Source organism: Sus scrofa, chromosome 5 (genome assembly GCF_054392235.1).
Source record: "Sus scrofa isolate SSC_HxYL_T2T_F1_AM1 chromosome 5, Sscrofa_HxYL_maternal_Yorkshire_Landrace_v2.0, whole genome shotgun sequence".
NCBI lineage: Eukaryota > Metazoa > Chordata > Mammalia > Artiodactyla > Suidae > Sus > Sus scrofa.
This window is the reverse complement of record NC_139387.1, coordinates 80,281,016-80,303,283: the sequence shown is the minus strand read 5'-3', so window position 1 is coordinate 80,303,283 and position 22,268 is coordinate 80,281,016. Positions and strand designations below refer to the sequence as shown.

The window sequence follows — 22,268 nt, the reverse complement described above, 5'->3', positions numbered from 1 at the left end:
TAGAATGGATGCTTATCAAATTTGTAGACAACTCAATAGAAAGAAGGGTTACCATGATAGATGGTGGCTTTAAACCTCAAAAGGGTCTTGACAGGCTGTGAAATAGGATTGAAATGAAGACACTGAAATGTAATAGGGAGAAATGTAAAATCCTCTCTTTGGGTTTCCAGAAAAATTCAATGCACAAGGTCAAGATGAAGGAAACAACTTAGTAAGAATTCACAAAAGAGGACCAGGGAGATTTTGCTGACTGTCACCATGACAGATGCCACCAGAGTGAAGGGGATGTTGATGGAGCCAAGACAGTATGAAGTGGCACAGCAGAGCAGAGCGAGGCTGAGTGAGGAGATGCAGGCTTGAGGAGTTTCTCCATGACGTCCAGGTGTGCTCCTTCCTGTGTGAAACAGCCAGGGAGAAGATGCATGAGCTGGAGCTCAACCACAGGAAGCAGCCAGCATGAGAGTGTCTCATAATCCTGCTAAATGAGGGATGACTGAGATTTAACTCAGACAAGGCAGGCAGTTCAAATACTTAAAGGTACCTACCACTTACAGTAGGGAACAAAGAGTAGGTGAGACAGTGAGCTCTTCAGGAAGCTAAAGGCTGGTAGGAGGAAGGATTGAGTAGGACCGAATCGAACTTCAGAGGGCTTCAGAGCATGAACACTGAAGCAAGGAGATTTGATTTAGTAACCAGAAAGTCAGTTCAGTTGAACGGCAGGTGCAGAAGACTGGAGATTAGGGAAGAAGAGGGGCATACATGGGGGCCATCTTTGTAGACAACAAATTCTAGAATTGTAGTGGAGAAGAAAGGGGAGGAAATTGGATGAATTTCTAGAAGAGGCACGAGACTGAGTTGTAATTTTGTCTTCAGCCTGAGGAAGTCATGTGGGTATTTGATGGGGCGACCGTATCTAGCTTTGCAGATTTAGGTCTCTTGTCCCAGCGCAGTACTCACTTACCATTCCCTTTCTCTCTCAAAAATATGCAGATGTGGATGATAAATATCATGGTGCTGCAGGGTTTGAAGGCTGAGGGAGGTGAGCCAGTGGAGAGAGCACGAGACTAAAGATTTGGTAGCGAACATGCATAATAAGGGAGCAAGTCCTGCCAAGTCCTGGCTGGGCAGCAAGTCCGGGCTGGCCAGGGAGCTGGGCTGGGGATTCGGCTAGAGAGGGAGCTCTGGCAGGTGCTGTGAATCCAAAGGCTAGAGGCCAAGTCCGGAACTCGGCTGCAACCAGCAGGGCTCTGGCATGGTGTCTGGCAGTGATGAAGACTTCTGCATTTTAACAGAGGGTTCTTGAGAAGAAAAGGCTTCAGGGCTCTGATGGAGGCAGGTGAAGAAGATACCCTGGGGCTCCTCTCACCAGGCCATTCGGAGGCCAGATTCAAAGTCCATTAGTTTTCAAAGGCGTGCTGACAGCGGAGTTCTGCTGTTGGGATTTCTCTCTCCTAAGCAGACTGGAAAAGATCTTGCTTCATTAGCAATAGGCAAAAAGTAGAAACCTATTAAACCAGGTCTAAACCTAGTGATAAATGTACCATCAAAAAAGGCTGCAGATGCTGGTACTAATTCTGTGAGTGCACATTTAATGGGACCCAGGATTTGCATGTCCTGTAGGATCCCCACTTAACAACACGCAGGCTTAATGCACTGGCTTTTCAGATGTAAGGGAGCCCTGGACTGCGAGCCGTGCAGTGAACTCTTCTTTTATTGTAGGAGAAAACGTCCCGATAAGAAGGTAGAAAGGAGAGACCCTGGCAGACACGATGTCTACGCAACGTCTAGCCAACAGCCCCAACCACCCCTCCCCACATGTCTGCTTCTGTAAACTTGTTTCCGCATCTACTACTTTGCCGGATCTCACTCTGGTCTGCTAAGCATGGACCCAGAAGAACAAGCCCATAAAAGCCTTGTGAAACCCCTCTTCCGGGGCGGGGGCTCAGACTCCGGAAAGCGAACTCCTCTGAGCCCACGGGCGTAATGAACCTGAGTTCCCCACCTCTCCGAGCGCTCGCTTGGGTAGAAGAGCTGATCCACTGCAGCCACAGAGCTGCTGGAGCTGGTACATTGGCAACAGGGCTGTCGCCAGAGCTGATACACTCCGGCCTTGGGCTGCTGACAGCTGCTGCAACATTTCTGGAGGCCCCAGTGAGATTCCAACCATTTTGGCCCCTTGAGCCACCTGAATGGAGGCAAGGCCGCCCGGGAGCTGGGGAGCTTCGAACTGAATGAGGCGGCGCGCCACCCGATGGTGTCCTGGGTCCTCCTTCGTGAGCGGCACTCCTGACTCCCGGGTGACCAAACCCTGACTGGACTCAGTGGAGAGACGGACCAACTCACCAGGAAGGCGTCTGGACAAGGTAAGGCCCCGGGGCCAACCCCAGTCAGGTCCTGCCCCAGCGGGCAGAAGAGGGGGCTGATCACCCCCTGAGGGAGCCGCTCCCGGTGGGAAGCTGTGTCTGACGGGAGCAGCAGCCCTCGTGCTCCTGATCCGAAGCAGAGGAGCCTCTTGCTCGGGTGGAGCAATGGGCAGGTGTAGGCGATTGAAAGTTGGGCTTGATGGAGCTGCTAGTTAGGGACTCCCAGGGAGTGGGAGGCAATGTGATGACCTCTGAGTGTGTGTGAGGGCGAATGAGCGGCCTGATTCACTTGCGCTTCAGGTTCGAGTTTGTGGCTCCACGGTCTTCGCGGCGACGGAGTCCGAGTGGGTCCCAACCTGCAGTTCCGTGGTGACCTCATACGGCTTATGGCTGTAGCGGACTCTGAGGGTTCTCTTCCCTCCCTGCAAGTCCAATCCAAGTTCGGGGCTTATACGAACCAGCCCATTGCTAAGAGGCACCAAAACTCCGGAGAGGGGGGCGGTCAGGCGGACATCTGAATGGCCACCTTCTGAGAAGGGGGCACCCTCCCTTGTTTTGTCTGCGACACCGGCACAGGGCGGCCACATGGGGTGGGACCTAACCCAGAAGCCCATGAGCTGGAGACCCCTGTGCTCCTGCCATTTGTGCCATAGATTCCTCCAAGGAGATCATCTAACTTGACCTCACCCCTGGGCCTCCAGGAACTCCCATCCCAGATTCTAAACCAGCCGTGGGACTGCCCATTTTGTCAGTTCATGGAGGCCCAGGATCTGAGTCAGGGAGGCAAGCCTGTCATCCCTGTCTCAGTCCAGGGTACGAGATCCCCTGTCCTTTGCCCAAAACATTGGAACGTGTCTGAGAGTGCCTTCCTGAGACTGGGGGCCCAGATGGATCAGAGACACTTGCAACAAAGCAGGTGCTCTCCCCGGTCATAGAGCGAGCTGAGTGGGAGCTGTCTTGCTTTCAGGAGTGGCGGAGGCAATGCTAGTGGGGATACTGCCCATGAGATCAGAGAAGGTCTCATAATATCAGGCCGTAGATGAGATCCACAGAAAGACACCGTGGGTTTGCCCAAGTCCTAGACTGTGTAATCAAAGATTTCAAAAAGGGATTTTCTGAAGGTTATGGTGTAAAACTAACCTGATCTTTCATCATTTCCTTTGATAAGACCTCAATTGGAGCTGTGGGGGCAAAGGAAACAGAACTCTAGATGTTAAGACCACCCCGAGTTGTTACCATGCCTGTGGGGGAAAAGGAGTTCATAACTAATATTCATCCAACTCGGGCCAAGCGTTAGCCTCAGAGCCTGGGCATATAGTCAGTTCTGCTTTTTGCAATTTACTTTCACCCTGGTTGGAGAAATCGACAGCTGGTTCATCCAATTTACCTGTTATCTGTGGCTTAGAAACTTGCCTAATATTAATAGAGGGCATGTCAGAGCGAGCATCTTAGGATTTGAACACTCAGGGCAGCGCCTGTATGCCTGGGTTTTCTTCATCTCTGTCCAGAGACAGGCAATGGGCAGGGATGACGGGAAGGGAGGCTATGCTGGGAAAGAGTGGTTAATTCCAGTCAGCCTGAGGTCGGATGGGACATTTGACCACAGGTGTCTAGCTGCTCCATCTAAGAGAGGGGACGCCCTCACATAACCAAGAAGGGACAATAGGTGCTGGACGCTGGTCTTTTCTTTTTTGGATGGGAGCCACCTCCTCGAGCCTGGTGTATGGCTCAATAGCAACTCCTCTGACATGTGCCTTGAAGAACTGGAAAAAGTTTGACCCGGAGACTCTAAAAAAGAAACGTTTAATTTTCTTTTGCATAAAAGCCTGGCCACTACGTAATCTGTCAGATGGAGAGTGATGGCCATCTGAAGGCTCTCCAGCTTACAATACTATTTTCCAATTAGCCAGAAGTTAATCAGCCTTCTCCAGTACCACCCAAGGCTCCTCCTCTTCCCCTTCCAGTGCCAAAGTTACATCCCTCTCTACTCCCTTTACAAGAAGTAGCAAACAGAATGGGGACCAAATACAGGTCCATACGCCTATTTCACTTCAGGACTTAAGGCAAATAAAAACAGATTTGGAAAAATTGGCTGACGACCCAGATATATTGAGGTCTTTCAGGGTTTCCTTTGAGTTAGCCTGGAAGGACGTCATGTTATTACTAAAACAGACATTGGCTGTAAGTGGAAAAAAAAAAATACATAAAGTCTTCGAAACTGCTCAAAGCTAGAGAAGATAATGGAATGATGCTATAAATGCCAGAGGCAGATTAGAAGAGGAAGGAACAAGATTCCCCACAGGGTGTCAGGCAGTCCCTATGAGCGATCCCAGTTGGCCTGCTGATGAGGGAGATAACCACAGTTGGCATAGAAATCATTTTATTACTTGTATAGTTGAGGGATTAAAAGTGTCATGAGTAAAGCCTGTTAAAAACTATCGGAGGTTTACTAGGGGAACAAGAGAATCCATCAGCTTTCTTAGAAAGACTCAGAAAGGCATTGAGAAAACATACACCAAGAAACCCAGAAACAATGGAGGGCCGAATAATTCTTAAGGATAAATTCATAGCTCAGTCAGTGCCAGATATATGGAGAAAGGTCCAAAAATTGGCTTGTTGCCCTGATCAGGACCTGGAGCCCCTCCTCAGAGTAGCAACTCAAGTATGTTATAACCAGGGCCAGGAAGAATGAAAGGAGAACAAGAGGAGAGACAGAGAAAAGGCTGAGGCTCTGGTTACAGCACTATAGGGAGTCAACCTGGGAGTCTCCAAGGTGAGAGGACTAGGGCAGAGACCTATGCCTGGAGCCTGTTTCCTCTGTGCAAAAGAGGGACCCTTTAAATGGGAATGCCCCAAGCCTCAGACCACAGCACCTAGGCTGTGCCCCATCTGTTGGGGAGATCACTGGAAGAGGGACTGTCCCTGAAGACAAAGGTCTCTGGGGTTGACCCCTCAGGCCCAGGATCAAGACTGACGGGACATTTCCATAATGGCTCCTGTCCTTATCACCACTCAGGAGCCCTGGGTGACTCTAAATGTAGGAAGACAGCCTATCAACTTCCTCCTGGACACGGGAGCCACTTTTCAGTCCTCCTCTCCAATCCTGGGCTCCTCCCTCATGAATCTGCCACATTCATATTTCTGGCAAGCCAGTTACAAAATTTTTTTACCCAACCTTTGAGTTGTGACTGGGAATCCATTTTCTTCTCTCATGCCTTTCTGATTGTTCCAGAGAGTCCAACTCCTCTTTTAGAAAGAGATATTTTGTAAGCGCTTAAAGCCTCAATTCACATGGCAATGGAGGATTTCCCATCATGTTGCAGCAGAAACAAATCCAACTAGGAACCATGAGGTTGTGGGTTCAATCCCTGGCTTTGCTAAGTGGGTTGGGGATCAGAGCTGAGGTGAGCTGTGGTATAGATTGCAGATTCAGCCTCTAGCCTGGGAACCTCCATATGCTGAGGGTGCAGCCCTTAAAAAAAAAGGCACATGGCAATGGAGCCTAATCAAGGTTTATGCCTGCCTTCGATGGAAGTATATATTGACTCAGAAGTCTGGGCCACAGGAGGAAAAATAGGAAGAGCAAAGAATACTCAACTGGTGGAAATAAGCCTTAAAGATCAGAATTTATTTCTTTGCCAGAAGCAGTATCCTCTGAGACCCAAGGCATGACAGGGACTTATCCCAATTATAGGAAACATAAGAGAACAGAGATTATTAATTGAATGTATCAGCCCTTGTAACACTCCTATATTGGGAGTGCAAAAATTTAACAGGGATTGGTGCCTAGTACAAGACCTTTGTCTAATAAATGAGACACTGGTCCCATTACATCCAGTGGTGCCCAATCCCTACACTCTTCTTTCACAAATTCCAGAAATAGCAGTGTGGATTACTGTATTAGATTTAAAAGATGCCTTTTTCCCTGTATTTCCTTGACTAAGTTTTTGCAAAATATGGAAGGTAACTGGCCAGAGTTAATTTTAGGTTCAAGTAAACTGGGAAATATCCAGTATTAAATTAATATCTTAAATTAGAGTTGAAGTTTGCTGATCTAATTAATACATACGTGTTGTTACAGCTGTCAACATTAGGTATAATATCTTATCGTACCTAGGTTTAACAGAAGTCAAATGAGACACTGAGACATCAGTTACTAAACAGGAACTAAAGGTCTTTGGAATGCTTAATCAGTATGGTCAGTGCCACCCTGAGATGGTCTCTGTGAGAAAAACATGTGTTTTTAGAAATTATAAAGGACAGCCTGTGGTTGCTTGAGAAAAGTAGAATGTTTTTTCAATATAGAAGGAATGAGGAATGGAATTGCATTTTATTAAGGCAAAAGAATGATAGTGTGTCTTTAGCTGATTGCTCTGGTTCGAAAATAAGGGACAGACTAATATGGATACAGAAAGTGATACAAGGTGTGTGGGAAGTGGACACTGAGAAGAGAATTTTGTGCGTGGTGGGGACTGTTAAGAATAAATCTGAGTAAGTTAACTTTAAAAGTAAGGTGGTGCCATAAATCATACTCCTCACAAGGACATAAGGTAGCTTTCAATGTCATGCTGACCAAGGCATACAAATATTTCATAACCAGCCAGAGAAATCGGAAAAACCATACAAGTTACCTGGGCTATTATAAAATCTAAATGTTGTATTCCTGGTTGTTCACAGAATGTGTCTAATTCCTTGATAGATCTTCCACAAAGATTCATGACCTCCTCCTCCTGGTGAAAATATTTCTTCACCATATTCACTGTGGTCTTGATCCTTTTATTCAGACCCTGTATAATTTTTTTTTTTGTCTTTTTTTTTTCGTTGTTGTTGTTGTTGCTATTTCTTGGGCCGCGCCCGCGGCATATGGAGGTTCCCAGGCTAGGGGTTGAATCGGAGCTGTAGCCACCGGCCTACGCCAGAGCCACAGCAACGCGGGATCCGAGCCGCATCTGCAACCTACACCACAGCTCACGGCAATGCCGGATCGTTAACCCACTGAGCAAGGGCAGGGATCGAACCCGCAACCTCATGGTTCCTAGTCGGATTCGTTAACCACTGCGCCACGACGGGAACTCCCAGACACTGTATAATTAATTGTATTTCTTGCTTCGTTACATCCTGATTAAAAGCTATCAACCTTCAAATGTTGATAGAAGGGGTACCCAAAGCAGTGTATCAAAGCCCACTTGACTGTCCCATGAGTGGAGACCTAACTGCTTTCCCTAATGATGCCCCTTTTCAGCAGGAAGAAGCCAGAGCAGTCATCGCCCCTTTTCCCTGCAGTTGGAGTCTCCAACTTGCGGGGGAATTGAGGCAGAATATTAACTCAGGTAGTCAGTGTAAGAACATGGATTCGATACATTCTTTGATGTGGCTCTTGATTAACATTTGTAAATTAAGGGTTGCATAGCAACACCAACTGCTATAAAGATTGCAGGTATTACCCCGTGGATCCATCACACAAGAGCCAAGAAGGCTGCATGCGCTGCTGACATAGACACCTGGGAGGCTGCACAGCACCTCAAGAATCCCCTCAGGGTCAAGTTCCAGAGACTCCCTTCGCCATGGCCTGAGAGTTCTAAGCCCTGCTCTGGCCACCCCTGGAAGCTGGTCAGTCTACACATGGTAGAAGCCTGAGGAGTTCCACGTGCAACTTAACTTGAACTCGTGTTCTGGTGGGGGACGTTAGCCATCAAAATCACCCTAACCCTTGTGCTTGCAGTCGGGAATGGGAAGAGGGCTCTAGGTTGCTTATTTGTGTGGCATATCTTCTGACTCCTGGTACATTGGGAGTCCTCCCCATCACTGGCTAACAAACATGATGAGGGGGCTCGTCACCCTAATAATAGACTTTATGACCAACAAACAGATCCAGGTTCTCCCACGTATGGAGTTCAGTAGTGTCTCAAATGTCACACTTGGTACACAAGACTGATTGTTGGGCATGATTGCACGAGAACATGGTACGAGATGTTGAGGTCGAGGCTCCCCTGCAGCCGTAGAGGACCTCATCAAGCTGGAAGGAACACTAGGTGGGTTCACCTACACATTACACACAGAGGTCAATACACTGCCAACATCCACACCCTGCTCTCCAGCACCAGCACCACCAGCAATCCAGTAGTCTGCTGCCAGACCTAAAACTGGAGCATGCAGAGCCATGGGGATACCCAGAACGAGGCTGGCCCATGGGGATAATTAGCAAGTTCGTGGGAAAACGGCCTCTCTTTTCAAAACCGAGGGGTAGGACATTCTATCTTTAGAGGATTATTTGGGTTTGCTGGAGTACCTCTGTTAGAGAGAGCAGTACTTATCCTGGCTGTAATGGTTCAAGCGTCTTGGAAGGTCACTGTAGCGGCCGTAAAAGCCCATCAACAACTGGACTCCTGGTGGAGGTGGTGTCACAAAACAGGAGGGGACTAGAATTACTGACAGCAGAAAAGGGGAACTCTGTCTATTCCTTCAGGAAGAATGATGTCTTTATGCCGACAAGTCAGAAGTAATCAGCAGCATGGCACAACAATTAAAAGAGCGAATAACCAAGAGGAGGCGAGAATTGGCAGAGTCTTCAAACTACTGGAATAAGATCTGGAACTGGGCTTCATGGCTCCCACACTTAACTGGGCCTCTGACTATCCTCATCATTGCCCTCTTGTTTGGGCCCTGAATTCTTAATGTGATTACTCATTTCATAACCACACGAATAGAGTCTATAAGGTTGCAAATGTTAGTTCACAATAGGTCCCCCTGGACACATCAGATACAGAAAACTTGAGCTTTAAAAATTGATGCTTGCTCCAAGAAAGTGGAAAAGCATCAAGAGGGGGGAAAGTAGGAGAAAATGTCCTGATAAAAAGGTAGAAAGGAGAGACCCTGGCCATGACGACTAAGCAACGTCCAGCCAACGGCCCCAACCACCCCTCCCCACACGTCTGCTTCTGTAAACTTGATTCTGCATCTACTACTTTGCCAGTTCTCACTCTGGCCTGCCAAGCACGGACCCGGAAGAACGAGCCCTTGTGAAACCCCTCTTTGGGGCTCAGACTCTGAAGAGCGATCTCCTCTGGGCCCGCGGCTGTAATAAACCTGAGTTCTCCACCTCTCTGAGTGCTCGCTTGGGTAAAAGCGCTGATCCGCTGCAGCCACAGAGCTGCTGGGGCTGGTAACTACCGCCACAGGGCTGTCGCCAGAGCTGATACGCTGGGCAGCTGCTGTAACATTATTAGCCTCTTCGAGGCTATCTTTCTTTTCCAACCTGAAGGATAGGTGTGACATGATGGCCTCATCTGAGGTTGAGAGCACAGGCACTGCAGTCAGGAAAACCCAGATGGAAGCTGATTTCCACTACTCACCATCTGTTGTTTGCCTTTGGGCAAATGACATCCCACATCTGAGCCTCAGTATTCTCACTTGCGGAATGGGGATAATGAAGTACTCATTTCCTCAATTTGTTGTGGGGATTAAGTGAGGTAATGAATGTGAAGTGCTCACCTAGTTAGTGTTAATGCTGCCTGTGGCTCTTTTTAATCGCTGGGATCCTGCTGCCCTGTGCTGAGATGCTGGAGGGAAGCTCAGGTCGAGTCAGAGAGTGCTTCCCTTTTTTTAGATCTTTCTTCATTTACTGAGCACTACGTATGTAGGTGAAGGACTTTGCTGTTCAAGACAGGCACTTAGCAATAACTTTGCCCTCTGCTAGTCTGGCAGGGCGGGGGTGCTGTCTCTGTCCTTTGAGTGAAGCAGAGTCGATCTCTGAATGTGACTGTCGATTTTTTGAATATTTAATAGCGATAATGCTAACAACAACAATAGCAACACATACCACCTTAAAGCTGTGTAGAGCAGAGGCACATAGTGGCCAGGCCGCTAGCAATCTCTCAGTGTTACAGCTCCCATGAGCAGTGCTTTACAATTAATCCATGTCTTCAGACCAAAGCGTGTGTGTGTGTGTGTGTGTGTGTAAAGGTTGTTTCCTCATCGTCATGGCCACGTTGCTGTGGGCAGGGCAGATGTTACTTCCCCCATACTTTTGGTTGAACGAACCAGGTTTGTATAATTGCTTTTGAAAAAAGACTATGGATTGAGCAGCTGTTATGAGAAAAAGCAAGAATACGCTGTGTTGTGTAGTCTTTTGTGATTATTTTCAGGAGAGTTAAGAGTTCAAATATGGTGGCAAATTTAAGCTATGCTTTCTGGCAGGATTGCGCGAAATGATTAGGCCCTTTGACGCTGGAATTGTCAAAGTGTTGTGTTAGCTGTTAACCAGCACGGACAACTTTAGAAAAGACGGCCTTTTCCTTCTGTCCCTTCTCCACCCTGCTTGCTCCCTCCCTTCCTTCTTTCTTCCTTCCTTCCTTCATGAAACATGTGCTCGACTTCTATTGTGTGCAGTTAAGGTCGGTAACATACAGATCAAGTTGCTTTTAAAATATACTTTAATTAAAAATATTTCTGCCTATAGACATGAACATTTTCAGCTAGCCTCATTTCTTTTTCTCCATGGGCTTAGTTTGTGAGTCTGGAGCCAATTTACATAACTGATTAAAACAAACCTAGATAGTTTGTGACCCATTTTTGTTAGAAGTTTTTTCTCTTCCTCATCTATTACCACGGCAATTAAGATAGTTTACAGTAGCCTGGCTAATGATTTTCATATTTGAATCTCAGGGAATTGTAGGCATGAGATTTTCAGAAACATTTAGAAACACTGAGTCTTGCGTTCTCCCATCTGCAAAATGGCAGTGTTAACATTTTGCTGAAATATATGAATTAAAATGTACTCTGTAATTCTTGGTTGGTGGCTTTTTAAGACCCAAACTTTAGCCTATGTAATTCTAAAGAGCAAAGTATGACTAACTTGATAATGGAGATTTCTAGGCCACCATTGATATTCCCTTATTAATGCAATGCTAGTAGTGACGCCAGTAGGAATAGATGAAAAAAAGACTCATATCTGTAATGACATTGTAATTAACATGTCACTAGTGGTCCTTGGGCCTTATGGTTTGAAGTAATAATGAAAATGTCATTTCAAGTTATTCTATCATTTATTAAGAAGTAAATGAAGCCCTCAAAATACAGCTGAAGATCAATAGATGTTTTTGAGCCGTTAGCCGCAGGGTCATTTTGACTTCAATTTGGTGCAGAAGCCACCTTGTTATTCTTTTCTGTTCCATGTGCACATTGTGTGTCTGCATGATCGTGAGGCTTAAGAAACAGAGCACGGCCGGAGTCAGTCACATGAGGGGTTGAATCTACAGGGTGGTTTACTTATACATTGTACGACCCACTTCCTTGGCATGAATTGGTCTGAAATGTAGGAATGACAGTAATGATACCTTTCTCAGTGTGGTTGTGAGGATTAAATGTGATAATGCAGAGAAATACCTGGCACCCCAAAGTGGTAACATTTATTGCATGCCTTCTTCATGCGTTCTATGTATATTACTTTTATTTCTCACTTAATTTTGCTGGGTTGAATATTTTGCCTCTCTTTTCCAGATGAGGACTCAGGGAGGTTAAGGGACCTGTGAATGTTCCATGTTCCAACTGAGGTGGATTTCCAGGCTGGGTCTGCCCTCTCAGGGCCTAGGCTTTGTTGTGGTGCCTCCTACATGGAGGCGTTCAACAGACCCCGAAGCTCTTTTGCTCCCTCCACAAAGGTTTTTGCATGAGAGTCTGCAAGAAACAATTTCTTCTTATTATGTTTGTGTACATACGACTTTAAGTTAAAACAAAAATATACAGCTGTCTACATTTGCACTCTGAATTCAAGCTAGAGATTCTGTGTGTTATCAGTCACATTAACGGCAGAGCTTAGAATTGAAGGTCTTGTCACCTTAAATGTTACTTTCCTTTTTTTTTTTTTTTTTAAAAAAACCACTCATTTTGGTATAATTCAAACTTACAGAAAATTTCAAGTGCAGTACAAGGAAATCTCATATACTCTATCCAGATTTACCCATTCTGTACGTAGTTTGCCTATTGCTCTATCATTCTGTTTGTGTGTGTGTGTGTGTGTGTGTGTGTGTGTGGTATACACATTCTTTAGAACCGCTTCAGAGTAAGGTGCAGTCATCACCAGATACACCATGCTCTCTTACCCTATGTATTACAGTGTGTATTGCCTACAAATATGGATACAACCATAATATAATATCAAAATCAAGGATTGCAATATTGACAAAATTTATGACTCTAATGCACAGTCCATATACAAATATTGTTAGTTCTCCAAAGCCAGTCCAGAAACACTGATTTTTTTTTTAATTTTTGTGATTATTTACTCTCCTTCTATCTAAAAGAAGAGTTTTTCTTTGTGTTTCTTGACTTTGAAAATTTGAATGGTATAGGCCCATTATTTTGTAGGCTATCCCTCAATTTGTCTTGTTTGATATTTCCTCATAATTAGATTTGGGTTGCACATCTTTGGCCAGAAAACCACAGAAGTGGTATGTTTTATTAAGTGTCTTACATCAGGAGGCACGTGGTGTTGGTTTGTTCCAACACTGGTGATGTGAACTTCTATCACTTGGTTAAGATGATGCCTGCCAGGTTTCCCCACTGAAAGTTAGTATTTTTCCTTTATAATGAATAAATAGTTTGTGGGCAGATACTTTGAGATTTTGTATGTGTCTCACTTCCCATCAAATGTTCACTCACCAATTTTACTTCTTTTGCTGAATTTCCCTTGTCCTCCATTGAATAATTATTTCGATCAGTACAGACTCATGGATTCTTATTTTAGTCAACGATTGATAATTTGTCATTTTCATTATTTATTGTGTTGCTTAAATCATCCCATGTTTGGTCACTGGCATCATCTTAAGCTGGCTCCTGCATCTTTTTGGAATGCCTCCATCATTACTTGAGCATTTCCTTACTTTTTGGCACAAGATGCTCTAGGCTCATGGTGTACTTCCTTTGCCCCAACCCTGGAATCAATCTTTTTTTTTTCCCCAGAGCTTTGGTTCTTTTTAATGGAGAATGCTATATACAAATCAAGATCCATCTGTCATTGATACCAGAATGCTCTTTACTTCTTATATAAACAGCTTTCAGTGTTCATAGTTAGGAAACACACGCACACACACAATCCTATCTCTACATTTATTTCTCTTTAAAAATCACAAGTTACTTGGAGAATAGATGTGCGGTTGCCCTGGGAGGGGGGAGGGGGAAGGAGTGGGAGGGGATTGGGAGCTTGGGGTTAATGAATGCAAACTATTGCTTTCGGAATGGATTAACAATGAGATCCTGCTGTGTAGCACTGACAACTATGTCTAGATACTTACAATGGAGCACAACAATGGGAGAAAAAATTATGTATACATGTATGTGTAACTGGGTCCCCATGCTGTACAGTGGGAAAAAAAAAAAACTGCGTTGGAGGAAATAACAATAAAAAAAAAAACCTAAAAAAAAATGACAAGTTACTTTTTATGTCTCCAGTTCCAATTCAACATCACAGGGTTTTTGCAAAAGTCTTCCCCTTTCTATACTTGTAACTCCCTTCTCAAACACTGAAGAGCTTGGCTCCCATTACCCCCAAATACTAGTTTACTAATTTCCTCAGATTACACAGAAACTAGTTTTAGAAGTGTTAACCCATATACCACCGAAAGCAAACCTTTGCACTAGAGTTCACTATTTAGTTACAAAATTTTTGAGGCTAAAATTGAAATACATATATACAATAAAATACAAACATACACACTAAAAGGCATAAATGACATTTTTAAGAGAATTACAAAAAAAAACCACCCAAGATTACCCAGATGGTAGATGGCACAGCTAGGTGTTTAAAATTTCATTTAAATTAAAAAAATTGAAGCATGGTTGACTTATTAGTTTCAGGTGTACAACGTAATGATTTGATATTTTTATAGATTACACACCTTATAAAGTTATAACATTATGAGATTATTGACTCCATTGTTTGTGCTGTACATTACATCCCTGTGACATTAATTTTACAGCTGGTAGGTTGTATCTTAATCTCCTTCATTCATCTGGCCCATCCCCTCTACTCACTCCCTTTTGACAAACACTAATTTGTCCTTTGTACCTCTGAGCCTGTTTCTGTTTTGTTAAATTTGTTTGTTTGTTTTTTATACTCTACATATAAGTGAAAATATACAGTATTTGTCTTTCTGTATCTGACTCTTTTAACTAAACATAATACCCTCTAGGTCCACCCATGTTGTCCAAATGGCAAGGTTTCATTCCTTTCTTATGGCTGAGTAATATTCCATAATATCTATACATATGTGTGTGTATGTATATATACACCACATCTTTATCCATTCATCTGTCAGTGGGCACTTAGGTTGGTTCCATATCTTGGCTTTTGTAATAATGCTGCTGTGAATGTTGGTACATGTATCTTTTCAAATTAATGTTTTCTTCAGACAAATACCTAGGTGTGGAATTGATGGATTGTCTGGTAGCTCTATTTTTAATTTTTTGAGGAGATCTTACTGTTTTTCATAGTGGCTGCACCAATTTGCACTCCCACCAATAGTGCACGAGGGTTCCCTTTTGTCCACATCCTCTCCAGCGTTTGTAATTTCTTGTCTTTTTGATGAGAGCCATTCTGACGGGTGTGAGGTGATGTCTCATTGCAGTTTTAAATTGCATTCTCTGATTATTGGCTGTGTTGAACATTTTTTCATATGAGTGTTGATGGAAAAAAGGCATGCATCTTAAAAGTCTAATTTGTTGAGTTTTGACAAATGAATACATTCATGTATTACACATTCCTTTGAAGATACAGATGTTTTCTGTCATTCTAGGAAGTTCTCTGTTGCCCCTTTCTAATTACTATCCCCTAGAATAAACTAATTTTCAGATTTGTTTTGCTATAGTTTGCCTTATTGTGGAATCATAGAATATATATATATATATACATATATGTATATATATTTTGTATTTCACTTTAAATTCCTCTAGATTTTTTAGTTCTTTTAGCGTTTTTATAGTGTGGATCTGCGTGATTGTTTCTAAATATTAATGCTCACCCTCAGTTTTTTTTTTTTGGCTGAACCTGTGGCATGTTGAAATTCCTAGGCTAGGGATTGAACCTGCACCTTAGCAACAACCCAAGCTGCTGCAGTAACAATGCTGGAATCTTAACCCTCTGTACCACAAGGAAACTCACCTTCATATTTAAATGAAGCCTTGCTCCTACTTAGCAGGATTGCTAAAGCAATTATTCTGTGATGAGACTATGGCTATTAAAAGAACAGAATCCTACAGATCTTAAACTAAAAACTTGGATGACTTGGAATTAATTTTTATGACACCCAGTATAAAACTGGCTTTATAAGTGAGCTTGTAATGGTTCTATTGTGCATTGATTATCATTCAGTTTCCTCAAAGTCCACATCACTTAGTCGGGGGTGCCTTCATTTAGTCATTTAGAAAAGTTTATTGAGTGTACCTCAGATCCTTCTCTAGCTATCAGAGAACTAGTGGTGAACAAAGTAGTTAATGTTGTTATTCTATCAGAGCTTCATCTATTTTATTTCAGTGCTATTCATGTGTGTGTGTGTGTAGATCCAAGTTGCAGTCTGATATTATTTTGCACTGAATGTTTGTACTTGCCACAGTTCAAATTCATATGTTAAAGTCCTAACCTCAATGTGGTAATAATTGGATATAGAGCCTATGAGAGGTGATTAGGTCATAGGAGCAGGGCTCTGGTTTGATGAGATTAGTGCCTTTACAAGAAGAGACACGCCGGGAGGAGTTTCCTGGTAGCTCAGTGGGTTAAGGATCCAGCATTGTCTCTGCTGTTCAGTCCCTGGGCCGGGAACTTCTGCATGCTTGGGCATGGCCAAAAAATAAAAAAGAAGCTTGCTTGTCCCTCTGTCTGCCACCTGAGGACTCAGCAAGAGGGTGGCTATTTCAAGCAAGGAAGAGAGCCCTGTCCAGACCCTGACCATGCTGGCACTCTGCAAACAAATTTCTACCCCTCAGAGCTGTGAGCAAATTGTTAAGCCGTCCAGTTTATAATATTTTGTGATGGCAGCCCTGGCAGACTAAGACAGGTAGCATATTCCTTCCGCTTGAAGAACCTCCTTTAATATTTCTCAGAGCGTGTGTATGCAGGCAGTGGTTTCTTTCAGGTTTTATTTATTTGAGAAATTCTTTATTTTCCTTCATTTTTGGAAGATCCTTTTGCTGGGAATAGGATAATTGATGGCAGTTTTTGTCTTCCAATGCTTGAAAGATGTCATTCTCTGGTCTTCTGGTTTGCATAGGTCCTGATGAGAAGTTTAGTGTAACGTCGTCTTTGTTCTTTTTTATGTAATGTCTTCTTTTCTCTGGCTACTTTCAACATTTTTTTTTCCTTTTCCTTTCAGCATTTCGAATGTGTTATACCTCTGAATGCTGCATAAGGGAAATAGAAGTATTGTCTTCCTTACATGGGGCAAGGGTGTTCTACATGCATAAACAGAAGTTCCTCTGCCATTTGACTCATGTTAGTCCTTTGCCTATGGTGCTCTTCCGACCTCTAGTCCTCATTAAACATTATTAAGATATTGGGAACCCCTCAAGTCCTATATCCATGCTGCCTTCATTTCAGATTCTTGACCTCCAAGCTCTCTTTGGCCCAGACACATTTTAGACTCTTTCCTATGAAATGGTTTCAAAATACCTCATTGTTTACCACCTTCCTTTCAACACACTCTCTTTACTTCTAAACATCTGCCCATTCTTTAAGCAGGCTTTTTTTTTTTTTTTTTTTGGATAGGTTTATTTTTGTATATTGTCAAGAAAATCCCTTCAAGTCTTTCCTCTATTAGTATGATTAATTTCTTCAACTCATGTGAGTAATTTAATTAGGTTACTCTCCTTTTCTTATTTTAGTTATTGTATTTTGCATTTCTTCTTGCTTAAGTTTTATATCTTGTATTTCTTTGCTCAGTGTTACCTGTAAATTGTCCGTCTTTGCCTCCAGTTTATTTCCAATGTCTTGCATCATCTTCAGCATCAACAGTCTAAAGTCTTTTTCCTGGAGGCTGAGAATCTCCTGATCACTTAGATGTTTTTCTGGGGTTTTTCCTTTCTCCCTTATCTGAGTTATAGTTCTCTGTCTTTTCATTTTTATAGGTTTTTGGTGTGGTGACCATTTTGAAGACAATAATAAGAGTTGTAGCCTCTCTTACTTCTGGTGTCTGCCCCCCTTGTGGCTGAAGTTGGTATGGGGGCTTGCTGTAGGCTTCCTGATGGGGGGGACTGGTGCCTGCCCACTGGTAGGTGCAGCTGATTTTAATCCCTCTGGTGGGTGGGGCTTGTCTCTGGATGGGATTAGAGGCGGCTGTGTGCCTGAGGGGTCTTTAGGCAGCCTCTTTATTAATGGGTGGGGCTGTGATCCCACCTGGGTTGTTGTTTGGCCTGGGGCTTCTCGGCGCTGATGGGTGGGGCCAGATTTTCCCAAAATGAGAAAGCAGGCTGCTGATGAATATTCCCAAGAGCTTTGCTTCCAATGTCCTTCCCCTACAACAAGCCACATTCACCCCTGTTTTCCCAGGAGGTCCTCCAAGAACTGCATCAGGTTTGACCCAGATTCCTATGGAGACTTTGCTTTGCCCTGGGACCCAGTGCACGTGAAAGTCTGTGTGTGCCTTTTAAGAATGGGGTCTCCGTTTCCCCCAGACCCGTGGAGCTCCTGTGCACAAGCCCCACTGGCCTTCAATGCCAGATCCCCACATGTGGGAGTTTGATGTGGGGCTCAGAACTCTCATTCCTGTAGGTGAGTCTCTGTGAACCAGTTAGTTTTCAGTCTGTGGGGCTTCCCACCCAGGAGGTGTGGGGTTGTTTATGTCTTGAAATCGCCCCTCCTACCTCTTGATGTGTCCTCCTCTTTGTCTTCTGGAGTAGGATATCTTTTTTAAGGTTTCTGGTCCATTTGGGTGAAGACTGCTCAGCCTTTAGTTGTGAATTTTGTTTTTAGGAGAGACGTTGAGCTCCAGTCCTTCTATTCCGCCATCTTAATCCCATCTAGGTTACCCTCCTTTTTAAATAAGTGACTCTAAGGGTGAGAAGAGGAAGGCAAATAAGAGCCATACTCACAAGGACCCCATAGCTTTATGTTTCGCTGTTGCCATATTGAAATTATTAATAACATTTGAACAAAGAATCCCACAGTTTCATTTTGCATTGGTTGGCCCTAAAAATCACACACTTGGGTCTTGGGTTTGGGATGGATATCTCATTTGGGAATTTGGCTAGCCAGAAGGTCATATAAGGATATTAGGTGACTTGAGCAGAGGAAGGAGAGTACATGGCAAAACCAGCTCTATGACAGCAATTGCAAAATACTCTTCTGCCGGGCAGTCCACTAATGTGTTATGTGTGAAAAGGCATTAGTAGTCAAATTTCAGAAATGTGTTAAGGAAGCTTAAATAAGTTTCCTTAGAATAGAACTTTTTAATATTTAATTTGGGGAACAGAATTAGGACTAACTCAAATAGGATGTAATCTGGAGCATTTCCAGAACTCATTTGATGATGGCTAATGATCTGGAGGAACAGGGTTCTTTGGGTCCTAGTGTTGGAAATGTTTAACAAATGGGGACAATAGTTGCATGCTTCCAGAGCAAGGAGACCTATTCCCACCAGTAGCTTTGGGAACTAGACTTATAGATTGTTTAGTAGAAACAAATAGAAAGGTTCGTATCTCTCTATGGATGGACCAAAGGCAGCGTTGTATGCGTGAGGCCTAGGGTTGGCTTTATCCCCCTCTCTATCCCCAACTACTCCTGGGTCATGTCTTGTCTTCTTTCCTTCCTTAAGAGCGCCCTTCAATTGACACATTAGTCAATTTTTACCTTCATCAAAGATGCTTTTTTTTTTGTCTTTTGTCTTTTTAGGGCTGCTCCTACAGCATATGGAGATTCCCAGGCTAGGGGTCTAATCAGAGCTATAGCTGCCAGCCTACACCAGAGCCACAGCAACTCTGGATCTGAGCCCCGTCACGGCAACACCGGATCCTTAACCCACTGAGCAAGGCCAGGGATCAAACCTGCAACCTCATGGTTCCTAGTCGGATTCGTTTACCCTGTGCCATGACAGGAACTCCCCCAAAGATGACTGTTAATTAGATATGTGAATCTGCAATGTGTGTGTCTCCACCAGGAATTTTGAAAGGATATTCTCTAGGGTACAGAAAAAAAAAGGAGGGTACTTAGCCTCCCTACTGTAATGCACATAAATTTTTATTACTAAGTGAATAAAAGCCATGATCAGAGTCTGAATCCTGTTCTTTGGGATCCCTGTGCTCAGCCTGCTCTGCGTATCCCATTATACCAGCCTTGGCTGGGAGCCGTAGAAATACCACCGTAAGTGATCCCATCTTACCCTCGAATGGAACCGTCAGTGTTACTCTATAAATCAGCTGGAAAATGAGCCTGCACTCACTGAAGGAGCTTTTGCCAGCTCCCAGGAGACCACTGAGAAGTGCGTTCATGAGGAGGGAGAGGAGTAACTGGGAACACAAGCTAGGGGCTATTGGGAAGTTGGTACATGTTAGCGGGCAGAGTGCCAGTGAATATTTATTATGTGCCCATTGCTTGCAAAGCATATTTAATGTCTAATAATGGCAGGTGTTGAGCCATGGTTCTCAATTCTGACTCAATCACATGTAACAATTGAGAAGAATAGTCAGGAGTTCCTGCTGTGGTTCAGTGGGTTAAGAACCCGACATAGTGTCCATGAAGATGGGGTTCTATCCCTGGCTTCACTCAGTGGGTTAAGGATCTGGCACAGCCCCAAGATTCGGCCTAGGTTACAGATGTGGCTCAGATCCAGTGTTGCTGTGGCTGTGGCATAGGCCTCAGCTGCAGTTCTGATTGGCCCCTAGCCTGGGAACTTCCATATGATGCAGGTGTGGTTGTAAAAACAAAAAGGAAGAAAAAAAAGAAAAAAAGAGTAAAAAATTACTCTATCTTTCTAAGATCCTGATTAAGCTGGTATAGGTTGGGATCAAGAAACTGAATTTTCAATAACTGTTACCGTGATTCTGATGCAGGAGGTCAAGGACTATTAAATGTCGAAAAAATGTTGATGTAGGCAGTGGAATAAACATTATGCAAAAAATCATTAAAAAAACACTTCAAAGTCACAGTGTCTGACCTGAAAAACAGCATATATTAATGAAATCTGAAGAAAATCTCTTCTCCTGAAAGAATATTTTTGATAAAATAATCTATCACACTTTTGCTGGGATTAAGAAATTGTCCCATAAAAATATTATTATTTTTGATAATATATTTTTATTTCATAATGACTGTAACTTTTAAACCTTTTAATTCTGTTTTTGGAGGAAAATAGTTATACAATAGATAGTACTATAAATGCTCTATACTATATAAATACTACAAAAGCTCCATTTGTTATTTAGAAAACTGTGTGTATGTATGTATGTATGTATGTGTCTATAATTTAAGTTTTTTTCCCTTCATGAATATTTTTAGCAACTACTCTGAGTTTTTTCTCACCAGTGAATTTTCACAACTCAGTTTTTACATTATTCCAAACAAATTTTCCAACTGATTTTACAGTGAATACCCATATACCTACTACCTAGATTCTACCATTAACATTTCACTCTGTCTCAATACATATCTTATTTATTTGTCCTCCTTTCATCCTTTAATCCATCTTAATTTTGACATATTCCAAAGTAAATTGTGGACATCAGCATATAGCCTGTAATATTTATTAAATAATATATTATTGTCTATTGCATTTTTTGCTGTAAAATTTTACATACAAAAATGCACAAATCTTGTGTATATTTATTGAATTTTGACAAAGGCAAACCTCTACGTGATGAAAATCACTATCAAGATATAGAACATTATCACCGTATCATGACCTTTCCCAGACAATCAATCCCCACCCTTTGCTTATTCTATGACTTTGTATCAATGGAACTGTGTAGTATATACTGTTCTTTTAATTAGCATAATGTTTTGAGACTCATCCATACTGTTGCATGTATTAGTAATTAGTTCCTTTTTATTGCCGAATTGTGTTCCATTCATGATTGTACCACAGTTTGTTTATTGGTTTTCCTATTGATGGGTATCTGGGTTTTTTCCAGTTTCTGGCAATTATGGATAAAGCTGCTATGTACATTCTTGTTCAGATTTTCTGTTAACATATGTTTTGTTTCTCTTGGGTGAAAAGCTAACAGAGGAATTGCTGGCTCATAGGGTATGAGAGTTCTGTTTGCTCCACATCTTTGCCAACATCAGGAGTTGTCAGTTTTGAAAACTTTAACAATTTGGATGAGTATGTAGACTACTTCATTGTGATATTAATTTACATTTCTTTGATGACTAATGTGAACTATTCCATGCACTTATTGATCATCTATATATCTTCTCTTTTGAGGTGTCTTTTCAAACCTATTGCTCATTTTTTATTGGGTCTTTTTTTTAATCAGTGACTTTTAATAATTATGCTGCGGTTCTTATGGACTAACACTGGATAAATGATATTTCTACATATAAATGAATTTTTATTCCCTGATTGTTTCGCTTTTTTTTTTTTTTTTTTTTGTCTTTTGTCTTTTTGTTGTTGTTGTTGTTGTTGTTATTGTTGCTATTTCTTGGGCTCCCGCGGCATATGGAGGTTCCCAGGCTAGGGGTCCAATCGGAGCTGTAGCCACCGGCCTACGCCAGAGCCACAGCAACGCGGGATCCGAGCCGCGTCTGCAACCTACACCACAGCTCACGGCAATGCCGGATCGTTAACCCACTGAGCAAGGGCAGGGACCGAACCTGCAACCTCATGGTTCTTAGTCGGATTCGTTAACCACTGCGCCACGACGGGAACTCCCTGTTTCGCTTTTTAATGTAAAACAAGAACATTAAAGAAATCTATTATTATCCAC

At 43.0% G+C, this 22,268-nt stretch overlaps 1 protein-coding gene across 2 annotated transcripts in view; it reads left to right on the top strand.

Annotated features, from left to right (window-relative positions):
* The window catches only part of GXYLT1 (glucoside xylosyltransferase 1), a 470,260-nt gene that overhangs the window by 131,869 nt on the left and 316,123 nt on the right, over positions 1-22,268 (top strand). For both annotated transcript variants that reach the window (XR_014804028.1, XR_002344161.2), the window contains one exon: positions 1,720-2,363. The gene's annotated coding sequence lies outside the window, so the exon portion shown is untranslated. The remainder of the gene's footprint in view (positions 1-1,719; positions 2,364-22,268) is intronic.